Genomic DNA, 6,604 nt, shown 5'->3' with positions numbered 1-6,604 from the left:
CAAAGTTCATTCTCTTCCTCAACTAATGTCACTATCTGGTGACTAAATGTAGCCACCAGAGACGTTCTGTGTGCTCCTGCATCCCTGGTTCTTGGGCTATTGTTCCCATATTGAGCACCACTGCCCATGCCATCTGCTTCCACGTGGCACTGCCCTTGCTTCAAACCCCAATCAGCTCTTAAATTTCAACAGACTCCTGATGGGTCTGTTCACATTTTTTTTTTTGGTGGTGCTGGGGATTGAACCCAGGATCTTGTGCATGCAAGGCAAGCACTCTACCAACTGAGCTATATCCCCAGCCCCTACTTTTGTTTCTTTTTTATCAGTGCTAGGGATTAAACCCAGGGCTAGCATACCCTACCACTGAGTTATATTCAAGCCCTTTTTAAATTTTATTTTGAAACAGGGTCTTGCTAAGTTGCTGATTCTGGCCTCTAACATGAGATCTTCCTGTATCATTCTCCTGAGTAGCTAGGATTACAGCCCTGTGCCATCTGCAAGGGGCTGTTCATCTTTAATCAATTCTCCACACAGTAATTAGTGTTACCTTTCTAAAGCCCCATCTGACCATGTTATTTCTCTCTGTGTAACAAGCTTTGCTACTTCTTCTGAGCCTTCAGAATAAAGTTTAAACTGTTTAATAGAAACACAAAACTATTTCATGCTGCCATTGAATTAATTTTGTAGTTTAAATCCTGTTCTCCTAAACCTGGAGAAACAACTTGCCCATCCTCAAACATCTACATCACTTGTACTGTCTGTTTCCCTATATCTCCTTGGAAAAAATAATAACTAATCATGAAATCCCAATTGGCACTAATTTCTACTGTGTGGTCTTCAAAGACACCTTTTTCTATAGGTTTTAGTGATTCTCAACCTGACAGCTTATTGTAATCTCCTGGGGGCTTTGAGGAAATACCCATGCTCAGCTTCTACTCACAGAAATTCAGATTTTGTTGTCCAGAATGAGTCCAAACATAGGAACATTTAAAATGTTCTCCTAAAGTGATCTAATGTACAGGGTTCTAAAGACATAAAAATTGAAAAGACCACATGGAGTTTCACTTCAAGAGAGTTATTGTAGAGAAAACACATAAATGAGTTTTCATTTACAATAGAATGGGGTACACAGAGTGAAAAAAATGCATGCAAAACATATTGAGAAATTGGAAAGAAAGGTCTGACAAGAAAGGACCCTGGTAATGCCTCCTAAAAATCAACCAAATATTTGGTAAATATTTATTTGCTATGGAATCTGGTCAAATTATGAACAATGATTCAAAGGTATTGATCTGTAAGTTAATCACCAGAAACAATAGAGCAAAGAAGCTTCTGTGTAGTTAGTAGGTGTTTTTGTAAGACACCCAAAGCACAAACAACAAAAGCAAAAATAAATAAGTGGAACTAAACCAAATTGAAAAACTGCTGCTCAGCAAAGGAAACACTTAGCAAAATGAAAAAAAAATGTGTGAAATTGGAGAAAATAGTTTTAAACTATTTATCTGTTAAGGAGTTGATATCCAAAGAACTCAAATAATTCAATAGCAAACAAAACAAAACAAATAATCCATTTTTAAAAATGGGCAAATGGTAACAAAAAAAGCATGATATTGGCACCAAAACAGACATGTAGACCAATGGTATAGAATAGAAGACACAGAGATAAAACCACATAAATATAATTACATTAAGGGTGCCAAAAACTGAAGATAGCCTATTCACAAATGGTGCTGGGAAAATTGGAAATCCATATGCAGCAAAATGAAATTAAATCTCTATTTCTCATCCTGCATAAAACTCAATTCAAAGTTGATCAAAGGCTTAAGCACTAAGCCGGGCACAGTGGCGCGTGCCTGTAATCCCAGCAACTTGGGAGGCTGAGGAAGGAGGATCATGAATTCAAAGCCAGCCTCAGCAATTTAGTGAGCCCCTAAGCAACTCAGTGAGACCTTGTGTCTAAAGTGTTTGTGTCATATATATATATATATATATATATATATATATATATATATATATATATATATATATATATGACTGGAAATGTTGCTCAGTGGTTAAGTACCCCTGGGTTCAATTCCCAGTACAAAAAAAAAAGACTTAAGCATTGAAACAAAGACCTTGAAGATGTAGGCCTACATCTTCACCATGTCAGCTTAGGATCTGACTTCCTTAACAAGACTCCTAAAGCACAAGAAGTAAAATCTAGACTCAATAAATGGGATTGATTCAAACTAAAAAGCTTCTCTTCTCAGCAAAGGAAATAATTTTAAAAATATTAAGAGAGCCTACAGAATGGGAAAAAATGTTTACCACATGTACCTCAGATACAGCATTAATTTCCAGGATATACAAAAAGCTTAACATCAAAAAAACAAATAACCCGACCAATAAATGGGCTAAGGAACTGAACAGACATTTCACATAAGAAATACAATCAATTAGCAAATACATGAAAAAATGTTTAGCTTCTCTAGTAATTAGAGAAATGCAAATCAAAACTACTTTAAGATTTCATCTCACTTCAGACAGAATGGCAAATATCAAGAATCCAAGCAACAATAAATGTTGGGGAGGATGTGGGGAAAAGGGCACATTCATACCTTGCTGGTGGGATTGAAAATTGATGCAACCATTATGGGAAGCGGTGTGGAGATTACTCAGAAAACTTGGAATGGAACCACCATTTGACCCAGCTATTCCATACCTTGGTTTATACCCAAAGGACTTAAAATCAGCATATTACAGTGATGCAGCCATGCCAATGTTTATAGCAACTCAATTCACAATAGCTAAACTATGGAACAAACCTAGGTGCTCTTCAACAGATGAATGGATACATAAACTGGAGTATATATATACAGTGGAATGGTAATCAGCCTTAAAGAAGAGTGTGAAATTATGACATTTGCCAATAAATTGATGGAGCTGAAGAATATCATGCTAAATTAAATAAGCCAATCCCAAAAAACTAAAGGCTGAATGTTTTCTCTGAGATGTGGATATTAATTCACAATGAGGGATGGGGCTAGGGAAGAATAGAGTTTAGATTAGGTAGAGGGGAGTAAGGGAGAAGAGAGGATATGGGGGTAGGAAGGATAGTAGAATGAAACAGACATTATTACTCTATGTGCATATATAACCACATGACCAGTATGATTCTATGTCTTATACGACCAGAAGAATGAGAAGTTATATTCCACTTATGTATGATGTGTCAAAATGAATTCTACTATCATGCATAACAAATTAGGACAAATTAAAAAAATAAAGAAACAACAATAACAAAAAAGAAACCTCAACAAATACCTGCCCCCATGGGCAATTTGGACTGCTGGACTGCATAGACATTTTTCTGAAGAAGACATGGCCTACAGATTGGCAATGGAGGCGTAGCTCAATGATAGATAGTTAGCATGCTCAAGGCTCTGAGTTTAATTCCCAGCCACACACACACAGAAACACACAGACACACACACACACACACACACACACACACACACACACACACACACAGATACTGAAGAACAAAGGGCGAACAGGTACATGAGAGGGTACTCATGTCACTAATCAGCAGACAATATCAACCAGGATCACAGTGAGATATTATCTCATACCATTAGAATGAGTATTATCAAAATGATAAGAGTGTTATTTAGGGGTGCAGAGAAAAGGAAAACCTTACACACTATTGATGGGAATGCGAAGTAGTCCCATCATAACAAAGAACAGTATGGAAGAACATTAAAAATAGAACATTAAAAATAGAACTAACATATGTCCCAGTAACCCCTCCTCTGGGCATGTACCCAAAAAGAAATGAAATCAGCACTACAGAGATGTCCAAAACGCACACCCATGATCATTGTGAAGCCAGATTAAAAGTTAGGTAGTCAGTGTAGTTAGGTAAATTGGGTCTAATATCGAGTGAAATCTAAAATGGAGGCCATGCTGGGAATGACTCAGGGAAAACGCAGGACAACTCATGGAATGTTAATGAAGTCCTGAAAAGGCCCTAGGCCAAAGTCCACCTCAAAGAAATGTTAATGGAGCCCGGGAAAACAGCCCCAACAGACTTGGAGATAGCCCATCCCAAAAGGTGATAATTAAGCCCACCTGTAGGCCTCCAACCTACATTCCATCACTGAAAGAACTATAAAAAGGGGAAAGAACAGCCCTTCCACGGATTCCACCTCTTGGGTCCCCTTCTTCCTCTGGGAGAAGTCTTTTCTGCTGTCCTTTAATAAACTTCTAATTTCTACTCTGACCTTGCCTCGGTGTGTGCTTTCTGGTGTTATTCTTCAACATTGGGGAAGCAAGAACTCGTCACCGGTCAACAGCGGTTTCATATTGGAGGTCCCATACCGAGATTCTACACCGAGGTAAGTGCACGCACCCCATGTCTGTTTGAGGTGCATCTTTCTCTCTCTTTCTCTCTGGAGGGTAACGTGGGCACCCGACGGCTACTTAACGCATTTAGTGCAGCCGCCACTCTTCAAGACTCGGGTGAGAGGTTTCTCGGCCTAGGCAGCTCTTAATCACCTGTTCAATACAGAGCAGGCATGTTGGGTTCTGCCAAAGCCGCTTCCAACTTTTCTGTCTGGGCCCGGAGAGCAATTGGCGTGAGTACACGGTGTCCTGAATCCCGATCTGCCTCGGATGCGTGGAGGTGGGGGAAGGAGTTTGGAACAACTGCGGAATTCCGGTCTGGGCTACTCTCAGATGATTCTTAAGGTTCCTTTCTCTTGAGCCTCCTCCCGACAGCCCTCAGGGGTATCTAGGGTGATCGGTAGATGAATGGCACTGAGAGAAAGCCCCAATCACATTTGCCTCTGTATGGGCTATGTAACACTCCCAACCTCGCATCCAATCCCTCCTGGATTCTCCCCTTCCTTCACAGGTCAGAAATGTTAGCAATTAGGGTTGTAGGACTGAGAAAGACATGAGATAATTAGTAAAATCTGCCCAGGTTCCCTAAGGTGCATAGGTAACTTTCAATAGTCTGTTTTACCGCCCAATGTTTAAAATGAGCTGTGTTCTCTTTCAGCTGCTAGAGAGGCATTTTTAGAATCAACTCCTCAGGTAATCTGCTAGTCTACAGAGCAAAGGCAACAAAAGAGAACATGTTTCTCTTTTCCAATGGGTTTTTAGTGGCCAGGAGGATACAGTAATGCCCTTAAGTCTGAATCCTCCCAGGGTCTCTGGCACAGGGCAAACTGAGACCCTAGCACTTTGCTAAAGGGGACCAGAAACCCCTTGGCAAAGCAAGGTGAGAGACGGGTTTTCTGGACCGTTTAGGAAGCTCAAACCTAGGGAGACGTCCCTAATGAGAACAGTTTTCTCTGGTGCAGCGTGGGCGCCTGAGTCCTGTTTTCTTCTCACTCAGACAGGAGCTTCTCTCTCTCCAATACGCCAGGTGCACCACTAGCCTGCGTATTGAAAAATTGGGACAGTTTGATAAAATTTACAAAAAGGAAATGGTGTGAGGTGCTGTATATTCAGATTTTCGTTGCTCTAAGGGAAAATCCTAAATTATGCCAACAGTGTAAAGTAGACTTAGCTATGATATCTGCTATGAAGAGAGAAAATCTTGGACTCACTGAGAAAAAAATCAAGAGAAAAATTTGAGCCGATCAAAGTACATACCCTCTTCCCCCTTCAAGACCTAAGGCAGATAAAAACTGACTCCACTGGAAAATTAGGAGATATGCCAGATTGCCTGGAATTGGGTCTATCCAAAGGTGCTAATCCTATAAGTAAAGGGGAAACTGAGGATTTCTCAGCAGCTGCCAGAGCCATCTTCGCTCTGGGGAATTTCCTCATTCTTTCCCTGTACTGCAAGGATTACTCCACCTGAATGCAGTAAAGTCAGTCACACTGAGACCCTTAATTTTAAACCTATAGTTGCCCCTATGTGAAAACATCTGGTCCTCTCATGGGGAAATCTATGGTGCCACTGATAGGAGTCATAATTAAATGGAAGTTCAAAACCTGGAGAGATTTTCTTATCTAGTTGTCTGATTGCTTCTTGGGGATAATCTAGGCTAAATGTGTGTCTAAAAGATGTTTCATTGTAACATCTGGTATCTAAATGAGTTTGAAGCATTGCACAATCTTGCAGTAAAAAGTTAGGGTTAGGTAATTGTTTAGTTTGATTTCAGATAATTCATGCCAGAGAACTTAGATACTTAGGATAGAAAATTAAAAGAACTCTACTTCCAAGTTGGCAAATAACTCCCAATCATTCAGTTTTATTTTTTCATAAATTTTGAACTGGGTAGCCTGAAAAGATTTCACTAGGTGTACCAGTGCATTAATTTGGGCAAGGATAGTAAATTATGATTTGGTATCTGTTCCCCTTAGTGTGTAAGATTCAGGAAAAGAAAATGTTGGATTGGGACGTTGGTCTGGCTTATTGAAATAACATTGAATAGCAACAGTCTTGGAAATTTTTAAAGCTCAATTTTGGATATACATGGTAGTGTGTAGTTCTCTTTTAAAATTTCTTCAGGTGATTTAATGTAACTTAGTACTACTTTAGAAACTTCAGAACAAAGAAAGTGACTTAATGATCCTAAAGAAATTTCTTCTGATGATAGAGATCCTA

The 6,604-nt window shown here is 39.5% G+C and overlaps 1 non-coding gene across 1 annotated transcript; it reads right to left on the bottom strand.

Annotated features, from left to right (window-relative positions):
- Positions 1 to 224: 224 nt before the first annotated feature.
- Trnaa-ugc (transfer RNA alanine (anticodon UGC)) lies at positions 225 to 297 on the bottom strand. The gene has a single exon. It is a non-coding gene; the product is annotated as a tRNA-Ala (tRNA).
- Positions 298 to 6,604: the final 6,307 nt, after the last annotated feature.

The sequence above is a fragment of the Callospermophilus lateralis genome, unplaced genomic scaffold (assembly GCF_048772815.1).
Source record: "Callospermophilus lateralis isolate mCalLat2 unplaced genomic scaffold, mCalLat2.hap1 Scaffold_93, whole genome shotgun sequence".
In the NCBI taxonomy this organism is placed as follows: Eukaryota; Metazoa; Chordata; class Mammalia; order Rodentia; family Sciuridae; genus Callospermophilus; species Callospermophilus lateralis.
The sequence above is the reverse complement of the archived record's forward strand: the minus strand, read 5'-3'. Positions and strand labels throughout refer to the sequence as shown.